Source organism: Magnolia sinica, chromosome 3 (assembly GCF_029962835.1).
Source record: "Magnolia sinica isolate HGM2019 chromosome 3, MsV1, whole genome shotgun sequence".
Classification (NCBI taxonomy): domain Eukaryota; kingdom Viridiplantae; phylum Streptophyta; class Magnoliopsida; order Magnoliales; family Magnoliaceae; genus Magnolia; species Magnolia sinica.
Window position 1 is genome coordinate 7,982,432 of NC_080575.1, and position 19,787 is coordinate 8,002,218.

Sequence of the window (19,787 nt, forward strand, 5' to 3'; positions counted from 1 at the left end):
CACGAGTTCTCACTAATTCTCTTCTGAACTTTTTGAAAACTCTAAGTGCGAGCCTAAAATCCTGATGCAGCACCCCATAAAACCCCCGTGTCCCAACTTTAACCCGATCCAAAACTTTGGTGAGCCATGGAAAAAAGAAAACAATTTCCTCTCTTGATTTGCATCTCTCTTTGCTATGGCCCACCAGAATTTTGGATCAGGATTTCATAAGGTGCCACATCACATGGACCATTCGGATTTTGGGCCCATGACATGTGTGCAAAGGTGTGTTGGTGAGCATGCCCCTCTCTATATATGTATAGGGTCCTCTCTTTGTGTGTCTGTCTACGTGAGCACCTGGACGTGTGCATGTGTGCGTTTATTTATGATTGTGCATGCATGCCTTTGTGCAGGTTCATGCGTCTATGTGCACATAGATGAGAGAATTTACTTTGCAAACAACGGTTGAACGAAAATATTCAAATAAAATTGTGATTTCGGGTTGGGAAAAAAGGACAAACAATAACTTACCTAGTTGGGTTCCATTTTTTTGGCAGCTCACAAAACTCAACATGTTGAAAATAACCTAGCAATGCATCTGTATCATTTGTTTGTCACAAGTAGAAAAATTCTGTTTTCTTGCATCCTAATTGATCCATGTCAGCACTGACACATAAAATATAGTGTGTGATGATGTGACTCAATTAGATTGTAACAAGATTTTTCTGCTCATGGCAACCAGAGGATCCAAATTCCCATCAACATATTCAACCAAACATGGATTTGGAGGACATTCAAACACACAACCTAGCACACTCAAAAGGAAATACATTCAAAGCTATACTCTATTTTCTAGCAGGAACTACACTCCAACAATGAAATTTTAAAACTCAAACATCTATAAAGCTTATGTATACACAAACTTCTCTAACATCAGCCTAAGCAAACACAAAATCTTCCCCGATGACTCCTCACACACGCCGCGCTAAGATACTTTTCTTTCAGAATTTTCTTGCAGGCCCCGACACAGCTAGCTGTGGTGCAAGGGTTGATCATAATACCGAAAGCACCATGGGCCATGTTTGGACCAACGGACAGGATTGTAAACACCATCACCACTTGCCATACTAACACCAAGTGCACCACCTTCTTCACTTCCATTGCAAAACCTCACACGCTCTTCTAAGGTTTTTTAAATAGCTATGTCCTATATCAGCCAGAAATGATACATATATATAGGAAAACCGACCCTCCAAAAGAGAATCCCATTAACATAAAAACAAGCCTTTTTTCGTATGATTTTAGTGATATGGTGCTTGAATTTTCTTGCACGTATTAGAAAACGAGCCCAAAATCAGAAAAATCAAAATTTTAAGTGGGCCACATCAAATCGAACGATAGAACAAGGACGCGTACCATGAAAGCTTCCTGGGCCTTTGTGTTTTTTATATATATGCCATCCAATCTGTTAATCAGATAGAAAAGTACGGTGGACCCCACCGCATGGATTTAGAAGTTTTAGAAGTGATTAAACTTCTCCTTGGGGGTGTGGCCCACCTGAGTTCTGAATCCTCTGAAAATTTTATTTTGCGGCTAACATGAAGTGGATAAACAGATATGGTGTGGTCCACTTGAGCGTTGGATCTATTTCAATTTTGCGATTATACTTAAAATGATATTAGAAAAGGGATAGACGGTGTGGATAAACAGATACATTACGGTGGGCCCCCACACAGATCTGCCCGTTCGTGGCTAGAGACGAGCGGGCGTATTTAATGCTTCTTGAAACCATCTAAACCTAGAATGATAGTTTTTTTAAAATGGTGGTGGCTCTTCAACTGTACACGTGACATAGTTTCAAGGTAATCCAAACCGCACAAATCTCTGAACCAACAAACGTACACTAAAAATATTATAAGAACCGTTTATTTTTCTCTCTGAATTGAGACCACCAACTAGCTTAATTTTAACCGTCCATTTGATGGTTAAGATTTCTTGATCAGTGATGAGTTGAGAGCTTCGATCCATCCACAGCATCTATTACAATTTGGACCTGTTGGACAGAAGTGCATAAATATCACCTGTGAGGATGATGAATCACTGCCATTTTTAAACGGTGGTGAACGATGACAGGGGTGGGCCACTTATTGCAAATTACAACTGCTTCTCTTTCCGTTTCTCACACGTTTGCAAACGGTTCCCTTTCTCCCTCCACACGCATTGCACGTGCCACATCCACTAAGTTTTTGTTAGTGTTCTTCTAAAAACATGGTGGACCACCAACCCTGGCATGAACCGTTTATTTTCCACCATTGGTAGTGGAATAAAGCCAGCCAGGGATCGAGAGACACGAGTGATAACTTTTATTATTGTTTACACCTGCAGTGGGCTGATTGCCGACCAGATGGACCAACGCCCAACAAATCATGTGGATTGGGATGATCTAAGCATGTTCAGTGGCCCACCTCTGATGGCTCATCTTGCAACATGTGTCGCGACCCATTGGGCCCACATGTTGAGTCGTCCAATGATCGGAACCGTCCATGTTGCGGAATCTATGCTATAATAGATACCATCATAAACTTATGCTTACCATCATTATATATAGATAAATCTAGAACAGTGAAAAGAAAATTTTCAACGGCTGCCATTCAACTCTTAAAATCAAAGGGTCGGATTATGGTAGTAACAGGAATTTGCACAGTTGAGCTGTGGGCTCCAGTAAGTGGCAGAGGCAAATGAAGTCTTCTGATTGGATGGTTTGGGAAGGGCACACATTGCTGAGTGAAAAGGGGTTCATCTGAACAATCCTTTGGGGCCATTCTGATGAGAGAACTGATCACCTACAAACGGCTGTATGCTAACTTAGTATGCATCTATATCTTTCCCTGCAAATTATCACTTGTGCATATTGTACTGATGCAGAGCAGGTTGCAGACACATAATGTCTAGAATGGACTAGAGAAGGCTTGAGTGGAGGCGGAAGTGATCCGGACCATCAGAACCTTAGAATAGGCATATATTGCAATCTGGAATGAGTTATTTGAAGTAACATATATGATTTTAGGTTCCATCAAATTGATTGTCAAAAATTCTTTTTATTTTCATTTTTACTGTTTAAGTTTCATTATAACTTTTCATCTTTGAACTTTTGGAGTATATGAAAAGTGCTTAGAAAAATTAAGAGAATAACATATTAAAGTAAAATAGGGCACTTACTATTTTTGGCTGAAAACCATAAAGTTTAAGGGAAATCATGACCATGTAAGTTTATTATTTATAGTAAGTCACAAATTTTAGTGACTGTGAGTTAGATTTTTATTCTGAAACTTTTTAGTTTGGTATCACTATTTAAAGATTGTAATTTTATTTTTATCATCTATCAATCCTCCTTGAGGAAGACGATGATTCGGCCTCATCACATCCATCCCTGGGGCAGACATCCCGTCCATATACAAATACAATAGGCCTCATCATGATTATCACCTAGTACAAAATTCAGGTGGATCCTCTCATCAGGCAAGCTGCACCATCGAAATCAAAGGATGCAGATGGTTTGATCCAGTGTATGGTGTGGGCCCCACTAATCAGGCGGACCGTCTCATCAGGCAATGCTATTAAAAAATCAAATGATATGAATCACAAAATCTAATTCCAATAAATACAGGGAGTAGGAAAATTCCCATTTCCTCTCATAAATACACCATTTTCATCCCTCACAAGTCACAACCTAAAACGAGAAGAGAGACAGATTCTTAAGAGAAAATGGCAGATGCACGAAAGCTTTTGTACGCTCTCTGTCTTGTACAATCTTCATCCACAACACATAAACCAGACCCCATTTTATTTTCTACTCATCAACTGCAGAGTCATATATAGGTGACTAAAGAAAACTTCAGGTGCTCGGTACCTAACATGTCCACAATTCAATATATATGCTGATGAGGATCTTAATGCAAGACAAGAAAATGACTAAAAGTAACCTCCATACGGCCACCAGCGAGTGGAGACAATATATGGCGGCCAAGAGCAAACTTCACGATCGAGGCCAAAATCGGCAACTTTGATTATGTCTTTTGTAACTAATGTTATATTTTGTTTTAAAATAATATTAAAATTTGAATTTTCAAATTTTCGGTAATTTCCCTCCACATTTAAAAAATTTTGGTACTTTTGTGTTGTGGGTTTTATCCCACATTAGATTTGACAAAGTAAACTATCTTGTATATTAGATAATCTTTTTGCCTAGGGCTTCAGCCCCTTTCAGGGGGCATGTGAATTTAGTCCTGTGGGGGGGTTATGCCAATAGCTCTAATGTATGTCATTGACCATACACGCGCGCGCCAAGCCGAGTCCATGTGCGCGTGAGCAACGTGACGAGAAAGGTTGGGTGCGGGTGCGGGTGCGGGTGTACTCGCAGGACTTTATTTGCAAGAGTGTACTCGCACTTGCACCTTTTCTTTCTAATTCAGAGAGATGCATCCCTTCCGGTTGGTTGCACTTGTTGAGTTTAAACCCAACGGACCTAATCCTTTGTAAAGGGTGCTTATGCACCACTTCGGAGTCTAGATAAGGACTTCTGTTTAAATTTCAAATATACGAAAATATTATCTCTCTTATAAAACTTTCTCTGATACGGTTTTAAGAATTTTACTGAGTTCATTGCTAAGTCAAGTTAGCACTTTCGGATTAAACTGCAAGTGGTCCAAGCCCGTTTACAGTGAGTGCACTGCTGGGACCGGGTCATAGTCGTTGTATCCTGGAGGTCGATTGCTCTGGAAACCTGTTGCACTTGGGACGCTGTCCAAGGGGAGCAAATTCGATTTCAAGCCGAGTGACTCAGTCACGCCTCGACTCAATTTAATAAGTTCTTCTTTCTTAAAAATTTTATTTTCTTTTTTGGTTCTCGATTTTCTATAGCCTATTTAATTCAACCAAATATTCCAACAACCAACAAGTTCTCTGTCCAATATTAGGAAGTGTTACTTCCAGCGATTCACAATATCAAAGCAACCATAACCCATACTCCATGATGAATTATTTATAACTAAATAATAGGGTGTTGCTTCCAAGTAGAACTCCTCTTCTGTAGACTGAAGGTTTCAAATTTTGGTGTAGTGTGGTGCATGTAAAAAATGGATGCTTATCAAACCTCACACAAATTATCAAATAGAAACACCCACAAAGTGTCAGCATGATTTGGGGCATGCAGATTAAGAATTGTAATATATGGTACTACATATGCTGCTAGTCTTGGATCTGAAAAATAGTTGTCTACCTTTGGATGATCAGCTACATCAAGAAGAAATTTTGATCATCTTCAAACGAATTGCTGAAAAAAAAAAAAAATCACATAATGATATGAGTGGATCGTTTCAATATCTCATATTATATCGATAGAGGAAGTCCATCATTACCAGTGCAAAGTTGATGCCAGTCATAATCCTCATTGTCTTGGTTGAAGCTTTGATATCTTGACAGAGTGGGTCCAGAGCTACTCACGGGTTCCTCTACTGGATAAAAGATCCGAAAAACCCACTGAATGAAAAATAAAAAGAAAAGGAAGGCTGACAACAGAATAGTACAAGAAAAAAAAAAAAAAAACAGAGCAACACTGCTTGGCAACTATAATCATGTTGGTGACAATGTGTATAACACCTTGTAAACCTGAAGAAAGAATTACCTTTGGTATCCCATTACGTAAGCATGGAAAATAAATATGATAAACCATCCATTTGTGAACACGCTGCAATTAGTAACACTTATCATTTGTGAATGTTTTTACCCATTATTTCATGTTACCTGCTTTCCCTGGCATATTTTTCATTAATAAATATAGAAGCATACTCTTATGTTAGTTTTTCACAGGATAAATATTGGTAATGGTTCATCAATCCTCATATGTGACAGTGATGTACAGCTATTAGACCATCCAAATGGTCCATTCTGTTGTGGATGGAGCATCTCTATAATCACACCGATCAAGCAATCCCAACCATCCAAATAGTCCATTCCGTTGTGGATGGATCCATTATGTTTTTTAGCATTCTAGATTGTATAGTTTGTTGACTAAAGAGAAGAAACTTGTTAGTGCATAACTGAAATGTGGCTGAACTATGCACATACAATTGAGTGCTTGTTATATGTTAAATGTATATGTATGATATTGAGTAATATTTACACAGCTTAATGGTTGGTAAGGTGTTTTTTTTTTTTTTTTTTTTTTTAAATATATATATATATATATATATATATATATATATATGTGGGCGCATGCCACTAGAATTTCATTGATCGGTAAAATTTGCAGGCATTCGGGTGGGTCCTAACAAAAAGACTACGGACCTCACATATCATATCTCAAAAAGAAAACTAAACACTAATACAGAAGAGAATCTTTTTTCGACAAGAAAAAAGGACATGAAAGAAGCCTATCAAAGGCCTACTACCGGGAGACCCAAACATATATGGATAACAGGAGGAATAAGGGAGAAGGTAAGACTGGGGAAGAGCGCAACAAAGATCTAATCTGCGTGAGAGCCGAACCAAACCACCTGAAGGCCCAGCCTATCAAGGAAGAGGCTTCCCTAACATGTCGCTGGAGGAGAGAAGGGATACGAAATAGCAAGGTGGCCTGAGTCTCACTTCCCAAACAGGCCATACCATCTGCTAGCCCGTTCCCTTCTCTATAGATGTGGACAAAATTTAGCTGACAAAGCGAGCGAAATTTCTGAATTCTCTCTATCCAATAAGCCCATTTCTAGAAGGGGCACATATTACCATTCAGGAAGTCGACCACCACGATATTAGATATGCCAAAACTAGACCAAAAGGAGAGCCCATGCAGTTGACGTAGCTCCGCATATGTGTTGGAAGCTAACCCATAGCCTGCCGAAAAAGCAAAAATAAACTCACCATTGTCACCCCTGCATACCTCCTCCACCTGACAGCCCGGGTTTCCCCTAGCCAAGCCATCAATGTTGAGCTTGGACCAGCCTGTACACAGCTTCTCCCACCTGACCACAATTGGGGGATCACGGAGACGCGTTGAATCAGCTATCCCTAGAAATGACCATGAGGTTCTACTCGGCGGAGGGCACAGAAGATCAGGGGCTCGCTTTACAAGCAAGGAGAGCCAGCTCTTCACCTTAAACACAATCACTACCTCCTGCATAGCCTTGCGTCGAATTTAGCTGAGTTTTTGGACATCCATATATCCCACAAAATTAAAGATGGGGAAATCTTAATAATCGGGGAGGAATGCTGCTGCGAGCCTGCAGGGTTCCACCAAAAGCTGAGGTTCTCTTCTATTGATAGATTGGCGAAGAACGGGATCCCGAAAACCTCCCCAAAAAATTTCCAACAAGCTGAAGCTATCGCGCTGTTGATGAAAAGGTGGTGCAAGGATTCAGTGGAACGGCCTCTGGTTGCGTCGATAGAGTAGCAAACACACTTAGAGGCTAATGATACACCCCGCCCCTGAACACTTACATCAATAGGAATCGCCTGCTGCAACACTCTCCAGATGAAAAGGGAGATTCTAGGTGGCAACTTTGCATGCCAGACCCACCTAGACCAATCCCTATGAGGGTTGGCTGCTCTGCTAAGCTTCCACGCTGATTTAATTGAGAAAGCACCGGAAGGGGTGAGCGGCTAGATACGACTATCCGGTCTATCTGACAGGCAGATACCACTCTAAAATATGAAATCAATTATATATTGAGGAAGAAAGGCGAAAGCTGAGGAAGGCGGGAGAGGCCCATGCTTCCCAAGAACCTGATTAACCTTGGTAGATAACAGAGGAGCTGGAACCTAGCACGAGGATTGGTCGATAAGCGGGCCAAGCCCCGACCAATTGTCAGCCCAAAAGGTACAATTTCCGCTACCAATCTGCCAGTGCACATTGCAGTCCAAAAGAGGAAGCATCGCATGGATCTGTTTCCACAGCCGGGAGGCGAAAGAAGACGATCTGGTAGGGCCTGACGAAGAAAGTAGCAGCTTGTATGATTCAAGGGTTGACTTTGATAGCCTTGTCTCAACAATTCAGGGTTGACTTTTAAAAGGTAGATCGATAAAATGATTCAAGGTCTCAGCCAACATCAAAATAGGGTCAAAATGGACTCCACATTCTATACAACAGATGCCTGTCTATCCCCCCTGCCACCACTATTTCCAATATTGTCCGATACAAGATTTTAATAGAAAATTTAGCAAAACCCGATAAAGAAAATGTAGCAGAATCTCATCCCTAAGATTACTTGTATACTGGGATATACAACATTGTTTCCAGACATCAATAAAGATCTGGGCAAAATGACCAGAAAAAGGGCTATTTTAGTATATATGCCAAAGAAATCAGCAATTTGGTCTAGATAGACAAAAAAATCAGCAAATTTACCATTTCGGAGCTGAAAAGCTTGGCTGTAATTTTACCCGATAGGTTGTCGTTGTTGAAGTAGCTAGCAAGTACATAAATTGGAAAAACTGTTCATTCAATTGTATACCATTGCCTTGCTTCCAAATGCTAATAAATTGACTTGTTAAATAAGATCCAGATGACATTCAGGGCAATAAATTTGAATCATATTTAAAAAAGAATGCATTGACTCCTTTGAATATTAGAATCTACAAACTAAAATAATTTTCAGGAATCAATTGAATGACAGCATTATGACATACCAACACTGTGCCAACACCTGTCAATATGTCTACGCCTAACACAAGCATCGTGCACATGAAGTTTTTATACATATAAATTTAAGATTTAAACAAATATCAAAATAGTTTTCCAAGAAATACCAGAAAACCAAATCCAATAACACAAGGTAAAATATCTGCATACCTGAAGTAGTTGTAGCTGCTGCTGCCGCACCATCGCCGCTGCCAGAAATTCCTACAGATTGCAGCTGTTCAGCGGCCTTTGCAGCTTCCCTGTCATTTGCTTCTAAAAACACAATAAGAATAAAAAATAAATCTGATAAAAAAATATAAATAGATAAAATTCATGAAAGATAGTTGTGTATATGTCATCCAGGCCATTCAAACCCTTCATCTGGTCTGGATGAAGATAAAAATCGGGCTGTTTTGAAACTTGGATGGGCATTGGTGCGCAATAAGGGTGAGCATTTCCACCCAATTTGTTCCCTATGTTGTGGCCCAACTTAGTTCTGGATCGGGTTGATATTCGGGACCTGAGGATAATAAAGGTAGGATGCACTAGTAGCAAAAGAAAAGGGAAAAAAATAAAATAAAAGAGATAAGAAGCAAGTAGTTGTAAACAAAATTATAGTCCAAAAAGCAATTGAAGTTGTAAACATAGTTGTAATGCTAACAGTAATGATCTTTTTGAACCTTATGTTATATAGAGTTGATAGGTGAATCATATTTTGTTATCAGTTGAAAGAGAAACCTGAATCGAAACATAGAGAAAAAATGCATAACAAAAGCTGAGAAGTATTGAACACACGAGTAGATTGGGGGATGTTACAGTGTGTATGGTTTATTTGGCAGGCGATGCAAAAAACAGAGTTTCAAAATGCCAATGACATATGTGAAATCCTCATACCCACAATCTTGCACATCTAGGTTTAATTTATTTAAGAATAAAAGCAAACATAAAAACACAACTACTTGATTTTTTTTATTTTTTTATTTTTTTGAGAGATACTAGTTCTTGATTTTCAACACACCACCCAAGAATTCTTGTTGAATATTCAAATTGTAACTAACAATCCAAAGGATAATACTTGCATCCAGACATGATTCTATGAGAAAGCATCAGTTTAATTAAATGCTGGTTCCTCAGTAATTTAGAGCTTTGTTTCTAACAAGTGGTCCACTTGAGGAGTGATGCTGCCTAATTTTAGAGCCAGACAATCCAATGACTGTGGCCCAGCGAATGGAGAACTTGGACCTCACACATGTATGCCATATCGGCACATGCACTTGATGACAATTCTCATCTTTAACAAACGGTTCCAGAACCCAGCATCAAATTCTGATGATAGTTTCTGAAGTTGAACAACCGGAAGACATTCAAGTGTAAAATGTAAGACATCAATAACTAGAAAAATTAAATCCTAGCAAGAACCGATAAACAGAAATGGGGACAATAACTAAGAAACCCATCTAGTACCTGTTTCTGAAAATTTCAGTCAGGCTATGAACAAAAGTAAAACAATAGCAAATAAAAACCTCAACCCCCTTGATCATATAAGGATCACGAGCGAAGCTAGATGAATGCAACTTGGGTCATTGATATTCACCATCAAACCTGCTTACCCAGTTGAGAGCCTCAGTTCGCATCATGCAGCTCATAAATTAACCAGAGAAGACTACAATGCCCCAAATTCCCATCTTTCACATATTTTGAATACCTTGATAGAGAGGTTTAGCCTTCTAAAAATGCAAGTTCAGCCAACTTCTTGACACAAAAAAATTGCTTTTGTCGATGATTTCCACAATATCTTACCAGCCTGCACCCATGCTGAAATCCACCAACTAGTGACCCGATTTGGGTTGCACCAACTGCACTTCAAACTTCTTTAAAACTGCATCTCAGAGACTGCTAGCCACTGGACAGTGAATGAAGAGATTGACCATGGTTTCCTCGGTCATGCAACAAAGAGAGCGTCTGTTCTGGATATGGAATCCTCTCCTCTTTAAGTGATCCATCGTTGGTCACCCGTTGTGAGAGGGCAACCACCCAGAAAAAAAAAGGTTGTTCCTTTCCACACCACCGGCTGCCATAGAGAGATCTCAATCACTGACTCTGTTATGATGCAGGACAATTAACCACTTGCTTGAAAAGCTCGAACTATTAGAATATGGCGAATTAATCCCTTTATCTCATAGCCCAGGCCCCACATCGCATGGGTTAGGACCTCGGCCGAACCCCCCTCGTGGGCCCCAAATCACATGGGTACCGCCTCATACGAGCCACGCACCCCGAGTGTGTCCCCGCATCTGATGGGCTACCCCACTCGAGCTTAGTGTGAAATGCGCATTAATCACCCCCGGTGAGGAGTCTCGAACAAGAGACCTCCTCCGTGGGCCCCAAATCAAATGGGTCACCTACCCTAAGTGTGTCCCCGTGTCCCACAGGCTACTCCACTCGGGCTCGGTGTGAAAATGACCCTACATTATGTTAACTTTCACGAACAACACTGAGGAGAACCTTCTGCTCAATTGACCAGTCCATCATAACCACACTATCATCATAAAATATAAGAGCAAATCTTTTGTTGAAAATCTCAGTTAAACCCTAGAACTGAAGCGGAATCTGCAAATAACCAAAAAAATTCACAAAATTTGGATGTCAGGTCCAAAGTGAGTTGAAATCTTCAAACATAGGAAAACTCCACAGAAACCCTAAAAATTCAATTCCATGTAAAATCTACATCGAAATCAAGTGCTAATTCCTTAATTAGCATCTCAAAACAGAGCAAAATCCTCCAACAACTGAATTTTCGTGAATGGATTTCAGATGATCTCATTTCAACTGAAAATCGAAGATAGGGAAGAAAAATCCCTCAATTTTAAGAGAATGAAAACAAATCAAAGCTCATGTAAAGAAAATACCTGAAAAACGCCAACAGAGAGAGAGAGAGAGAGAGAGAGAGAGAGGGTTTGGGGCTTCGAGGCTTTGAGGTGTAGTGAGAGGGAGAACGAGAGTTGAGGGTTTGGGACGAGAGAACAGTTTGGGATTTAAGGTCGAGCACGGATTATGAGGGACCTTTGGAGGAAGTTTTTAGGATGCTAGGTGGGGCCCACTATGATGTTTGTGAGGAATCCACATCGTTCATCCATTTTGAGAGATCATTTTAGGACATGAGACCAAACATGAGGTGGATCCAAAACTCAAGTGGGCTACACAAGAGATGAGAACTCCACACCACATTTAAAATGGTTTATAACAGTTCCAAATTTGGAACAACTTAAAACCATTCCTAAACCAAAGATAGAACCATTCTAAATTTGCAATTTTGGTATAGTGACAAAATTATCTGTATACCAAGAGTCAAACTAGGAGGCCCTTATATCTCTTTTAAGATTTTACAAACACCTGTATGCAATTGTTGGAAAGAAACCTCATTTTTCATGACATGCTCTCTTTAGTCTTTTTCTTCCCTTATCAATATAACAAATCCATGATACAGAAACTCAATTACAACAAGCTACCCGCCGATGAGTTCACAAAACTATGATCCTTATATCTTGGAATGCCAGCATGGAAAGCCCGTTGTAGAACATCAATCCAAGCTGCAAATATGGACTCTTTTAACTGAGCCCACTTGAAGATTTACCGATTTTTCCAAAAGGAATCATAATGTCCATTCCCAACTATGCAAGTTTGATGGATCTAACTGTGACAGCACCACAAAGTCACATAGACTTTAAAGTTGCTACCCTCAAACCTTAAACACTTCTTCAGTTGAACGTTGACCATTACATAGTCTTATGCCACTAATTAGAACATTAAGATTATCCTATTGAGATTTTTTTATGCTACTCTTTCCGGAATGAGACTAAACATACGAGTCCAAATCATGGAAGCTTGGGCCCACTTGCCAAGGTCAAAACTTAGCACATTCAGCATTTCCTTGAATCCGGTATATTGTAATGTGCAAGCCCAAGGCTCCTAGCTTCAGCCCAAATTGCATGGATGGGGCTCGAAATTCCCATTCGTGGCTCACAACCAGATGGTAAATGGGATAAAACAAAATTAATTTCACATACAGCCGAAATAAATTAAAATATTATTTCAAGCCTTTGATTTTATTGCATTGTCTTGATCTTTTAAGCAAAAAAATATATGTTAGAATCATAGTGGATTCCACAATCTACTACAAGCATCAAATCTAGGGCGTTTAACAGTTTTGAATGCATACTTGATGTGGTGTCTTTCGGCCTTCTGACTCTACCACACCTATGCCTTCTTACATTCTCTAATGGGAAGATGAATGGGTGCATAATGGTGTGTAGATTAGGAGACCGAAAATCCCACCCATCATAGGATTCTCCCAAACCCACGACTCCTAAATCACTGGGAGAGAAGACTTCTCCCAACACTGTCTATTGTATTTCACACACATGATAACCGTGTGCAATCAACAATAGTGTGGGTCCCACTCTGATGATCATGCGAACGATCTAATCCAATCATTGCATTGCCTAATGGACATATGCTATTGCTGTGGAGCCCATAATGCCAACAATATAAACATAAATGAAAAAGGTGAACTTCAACGGATATTTTAGTCATTTTATCTATAGAAGTTGGACTGGGACAGGTCGTCTCAAGAATAGCTCTCTTTGTTGAAGTTAAAAAATTTTAAAAAAAAAGCGTGAAGAGAGGATCTCGAGTACTAGTGCTGGATCCATGGCAACCTTTAACAACTAGTTGTTCCTCCTCCTGACCAGAAAATGAAAAGAATAATCAATTAATCAATCACATAATAGTCATTTTATATTAAAAAAACAATAATAACAACAATAAAATCATTAAATATCATTTGAAATCAATAGGTAAAAGCCATCCTATCCTAAAATCTATAAAAAAGAAGAAAAAAAAAAAATTTGCTACAAGGACTTGGGCATAGAGAGTTCACCACATATTTCAAAACGTGAAAACTCAACTCCATGTCCATTCAGGTCAAGTTGGCTCGAGGACTCAGGTTGAGTTGGCTCGAATACTCGCTACTCGATATTTAATAATTAAATTAAGATATTAGCAATATTTAAAGAGAATATTTATAACTAAATAAAATAAAATAAAATAGCAATGGAACATACTACTATTTTCTGCTACTTTTCAGGGTAAAAAAGAAATATTCGTAGTTTTCACTGTGGAGAAAGGCACTGAATATGTTAAAGGAGGTTTAGCACATGATGGATAGATTGGATGTATCATACACATTACAGTGGGCTCCACATATCATGAGTGTATATCAATTATTGTGTTCCAGGACTTTAGAGATATCTACACGATCCCTATGAGAAAAAGAAAAGAAAGGAGGAGAGATATACATCCATCCCTTTTTATTAGTCTCCCTTATTATTAGTCTTTCCATCCACTAAGACATTGCACTTCCGATGTGGGCGCAACATAACGCCCGGCCCCACATCATGTGTAGCCGGGAATCCAATTGTCACGTTCTCACAGGAAATATTGAACTTATAGCCGTTGTCAAAAATCTCGAAATACCTTCCCTGAGCAAGCAATTCAACTCGAAAATCCGGCCTCGTGTGATAGCCGGTCCCTGACAATGGACTCGGCCACATCCACATCCAAGCTCTCTGAGTGGTTCATGTGGTGAGTGTGGAGAGTCTTATGCCCCAACGGTTGCACGTAGAAGGGATGGATGGAGACCTGTGATAAGAAGTGGGATCCATAGTATATGGATTACTGGACACGATCAACGTACAGATTTTTGAAATGGTTCTTAATGTATATCGAGATATTCCAGGTGGCGGTCAATTGTGAGGAGGATATGTTGAAGGGATCGACGGTGGCTGAGGTGACGGCGTATGAAGACATTGCATTGATCGGCGGGCTAATGAAATGAAGTAACCAGACAAAGAATCCAATTCCTGAAAAGAATAAGATTGCAAAGACGATTACTATGACGATTCCGAAGAGGGTGATAGGTTGCGGCGGGGGGTGCTTGTTGATGAGCGATTCCATGTGTGTTCAGAAGACGAATGTTAGGGTTCAGAAGAAGAAGGTTAAGGCCTATCTTGCGTGAGTTTTAGATTGAGATTGGGCAGGCACTGTCAAATAACTTACTTAGAAGAGAAGTGAAAATATAAGTTGTGGGGGACTCCAATCCCTTTTTTATCAGGATACCAGATTTCGGTGTGGCCGCAGACGTGGATTTCGGAAATTCCTACGCTGGGATGTTTAAGTGGGGCTAATCAGAAAGTTCAGTTTCTGATTGATCTGAACCTTATTATAACCAAAGCATACATATCTTCAGATGGGGGATGGTTCATGGGTGGTAAGATTTTGTACCTGCTTGAATTGAATTGAGTTTTGGTGGTTCTGGATGCTGTGCAAGATCTGAGTCACCCATCATGCGGGCCTCACGCTGTGGATGCCCTTGCCACTAAAATCAGAACAGTCCATTCATTGCATAGGCCCTGGTGTACAAAACAGATGAACTGCTACAAGCACTGAAAAGTTGCTCTTTTGCTGTCCATTTGCTTCATTCATTGAGGCCCACCTGATGGACAGATGGGAAATTCCACACGCGTGCCAGCATAGCACATGCGGCGATGTATTTGGGGTGTGGGCTATACCAAGCATGTGTTATTCGCAAACCTTTGATAGAATTATTCAACGAGACTCAAAACCAAGTTCTTTCTTTACTTGTTTGCAAAATGAAGTAAATCATTTTTGTCCAATTGCAATTGTGGCAGTGTTTAATGTGACTGATCATGATGGCAAGAAACTCGAAGATGACGGGATCATCAGTTACATAAAAAAAGTAAGCGGACCACAGTTCTGAAATTTATGCTTTTTTTAAGGCATCTACAGCTTGAATACTTTTCTTTCGAATTCCTGCATGAGTTGTTTCCTAATGTGAATAGAATCTCATTGAAGTGCGTATGAATTCCCAATTCAAAGGGCCTCACAGACACCAAATAAAAAATAAAAAATAAAAGAATCAAATGTTATTGTTCTTTCCCTTCTGAATCCCCCAAAATAAAAGGGAAGCATTCTCCAAAGAGTTCTATTACAATCTTTCAACTCACGGTGGGGCCCACCATGCAAAAATTTTGTATCAAGTATCAAAAAAAAAAAGAAAAGAAAAAAAGAGCCCCACATGGATGGTTTGGTGGGCCGAGCAAATGCTCAATTGAAAACTTCCTCTTTGGAGAATGGCTGAAGTGGCCTGAAACACCCATTCTTCGATTAGTGGCCACCTATTTTATTCTTCTTTTTTTTTTCCTGTTTTTGCATGATTGTAATGCTTTCTCTAGAAACCAATGCATTTGTCTTAAACTCACTGAGATCTGCCAAATGTTTTGCTGTAATGCTCCTTGATGTGTGTTTCTTCGCACCAAATATCATGAAATTGTGATTAATTAGTCTAATTTGGTGCAAATTTTCATGATATTTCATGAAATTTGGTGCAACCAAACACACCCTTAATTCTCAATACCTTGGCATAACATAGTTTCTTAAAACAGAGGTGATTCTCATCCTCATCAGCTGAATTCATATACACAAATGAAGTTCCCATTTCACCCATTTGACATTTTTGCATGAATTTGCGAAAATCATGCAGTCTATTGAAACGGAAGCCTGCTTCCTACCCCCATTGAGGAGTTCTGTCGGTGTGATGCCTTCCAAAGAGCATACTTCTATTGAGCTAACAGGCACCGACTGGCCCGGTTTATTATCCGAAGTGTGTGCTGTACTCGCTGACCTCAGATGCAATGTCGTGAATGCAGAAGTTTGGACACAATGCCCGAGCTGCAGCAGTAGTCCACATCACTGATGAATCAACGGGCCATGCAATTGAAGACCCAAGTCGGCTTCAAAAATCAAGGAGCTTTTGTGCAATGTACTTAGAGGGAACAACAAATAGAGAGCCACGAAGATGACGGTTTCCATAGGGGTGACCCACACAGAGAGGAGGCTGCATCAGATGATGTTTGATGATAGGGATTACGAAAGACGCGGACCAGCAATGGCTGAGGATAAGATATCAGCCAGACCTCATGTAGCTCTGTTGGATTGTTTAGAAAAGGATTATACTGTTGCTACTATGAGGTCGTAGGATCAGCCAAAGCTTCTGTTCGATACTGTTTGTACCTTGACAGATACAGTACATGATGTTTCATGGGACTGTAGACACGGGAAGGATGGAAGCTTACCAGGTATCAGATCTTCTGGGCTACTCATGACTTGATTCAGACATGAGAATGTGGCATGCATATGCATTCATCCTTTGGACCCCACAGTTTGCACAGTGGCCTTAAAATCAGGCCATTCTAGTCATCAGGTGGGCCACGTGTATAAGAATCTGGACCATTGATCAGTTTCTCAAATGCCCCATTTTCTTCATACACATTGGCCTACTTGATCACCTCTCAAACCTGATTTTTGTACATTATCACATGTGGTGGGGCTCACCAGATGACAACCTTAGCATTTCTCATTCTAGTTCTGTAATTAACATGGATGTTTCTTGTCCAATTGTAGGAATACTTTATCAGACACATCAACAGGCTCCCTATCAGCTCGGAAGCTGAGAGGCAACGCGTGACCCAGTGCCTTGAAGCAGCAATCGAGAGGCAGGCCTCTGAGGTATTTGTCACTAAGCAGAGGAAAGTTCCCATCAGACATACAGCTGTGGTTCAGAAGCTGCTAGCAATGGTAGATGGTGGTTGCTTATCCATCTCGAGTATCTCTAGGGTACACATGAAAAACAATCTAGCTATTTGGAACTGATCTGGTGGGCCAACATGTCCACAGACTATCAGAAATTCACAACATCTATTCACTATTTTGCTCACAAGGTTGTCCATGTGCTTTCCATGGATGCAATGGCTACAATAGTATGTGATTCTGGGTCTATGGCACATGAATGTGTTGACCCAGCAGATCAATGGCTCCATTTCACTTAACATGATTGCCATGTCTACCATTGATCTATCAAAATAATTGAATGGTTCACATTCTCATGAATTATAATGGTTCGCCCTGTAGGGACTAGAGCTAGAATTATGCACAGATGATCGACTTGGGCTTCTTTCAGACATCACAAGGATATTCCGGGAGAATGGTTTATGCATCACAAGAGCAGAAATCTCAACAAAGGGTGGCAAAGCAATAGACAACTTCTATGTTACGGATGCGTCTGGTAGCCCTGTCGATTCCAAGACCATTGATTCAATCTGCAGGCAGATTGGCCAAATGACCCTGCGAGTGAAGCAGAACCCGTTCTTTTCTCCCGAACCTCCCAAAGAAACATCAGTTGGGTTCCTCTTCGGAAGCTTTTTTAAAGCCCACTCATTTCAGAAGTTCAGATTAATTCGATCATATTCCTGAAATTCTCATATATTTCGATAACAAGAAAATTAAAAAAAGATCAAATGTCCAGTCCATACGAGTAGAAATAACACATTGTAAATAGGTGTCATCTCCCTTAAATAGAGGGATCCATGTAAATTCTTCAGGGTCTGGTACTTCTCAACCTGTAATTAGGTTGTGTATATAGACAGTACATAGGTTGCATACGAATTGCAAATATTATTGTTTGTAGATAAAAGTGAATTTTTTTTTCGCTTTATTATTATTATTATTGCAGCATTGCTGCTGGATCCCTTCGGGTTAATTCATGGGCTGTTTGGATGTGTGATTGGACTGAATTGCAATAATTCAATTGAAATATTGTGGAAATAAATAACCAAAATGGTCTGGTCTTCAAATTGCAATCCCGTGAAATTCATGTTTACTTGAAACAAAATGAACTGCTATTTGGAGGCCAGTTAGTGGGGCTAGATCTACTTGGGCTATTTCTAATTCATTGAATATTGCAGTTCAATTCAAGTTTCTCTGAGGAAAAGAAATCAACAATGAAGCTGTGAAAAAGGTATGGTTTTCCTCAGCTATGACATTTTCCTTTCCAAGTCTACCATTTTTTTATACCACCAATCCAAACAGGCTACCAAAACAGAGCCTGTGGACGTGTTTGGATGCACTATTGACCGAATTACAATATTTAAATATAGAGGAAATGACCAAAATGGCAGGACCATTTTAATTCATAATGACGACTTCCTAATTGCAATTCAGTTTACTCGTGCAATTCATGTTTACTCAACTGCTATTTGGAGGCCAGGCATTATAAATGAGTGGGGTTAAGTCCACTTGGGTCATTTCTAATTCATTGGATATTGTGGTTCAATTCAGTTTAGCATCCAGAATGCAGCTCATGTGGGTGTGTTTGGATGCTCTATTAGACTGAATTGCAATAACTTAATTAAAATAGAGGAAATGACCAACATGGCTGGACCATTTCAATTGACAAGGACAACTTCCTAATTGCAATCCATCCAATTCTGTTAGCTCAAAACAATCCAAATAGCTGTTTGAAGGCCTGTCATGTTTGTTCGAAACTATCCCAAGTGCCATCTAGACCAGCAAATCAGGTAATTATGAAAGGAGTGAGACTAGATTCACTTGGGTATTTCCTAGTTCATTGAATATTGCATTTCAGTTCAGCATCCAGCATTCATCCCATGTCAGCGTGTTTGGATATGCTATTTGACTGAATTGTAATAATTTAATTAAAAGACAGAAAATGACTAAAATGGCAGGACCATCTTAATTCATAATGACAGCTTTCAAATTGCAAATCCATCCAATTCAATTCACTCAAAGCGATCTGAATTGCTGTTTGGAGGCCAGCCATTCATTCTGAACGGAGTGGGGTTAATCCACTTGGGTCATCTCTAATTCATTGATTATCGCAGCTCATATGGCTTTTTAAAGATCTGAGATTATACTCAAGTAAATGGTTCAAAACCTCCTACCTAGCAAAGCAAGAACAGCACTGCCGTTGAACGTGGACCATTACGTATTTTTATGCCACTAATTAGAACATTAAGATTATCCTATTGAGATTTTTTATACTACTCTTTCCAGAATGAGACTGAATAGAACAGTCCAGATCATGGAAGCTTGGGCCCACTTGCGGAGCTCGAAACTCAGCACATTCAGCATTTCCTCGAATCCAGTATAATGTAATGTGAAAGCCCAAGGTCCCTGGCTTCAGCCCAAATTCCATGGATGG

At 39.8% G+C, this 19,787-nt stretch overlaps 1 pseudogene; it reads left to right on the forward strand.

Moving 5' to 3' along the window:
- Positions 1-14,603: 14,603 nt before the first annotated feature.
- On the forward strand, positions 14,604-18,210 carry LOC131238794 (ACT domain-containing protein ACR4-like; annotated as a pseudogene).
- Positions 18,211-19,787: the final 1,577 nt, after the last annotated feature.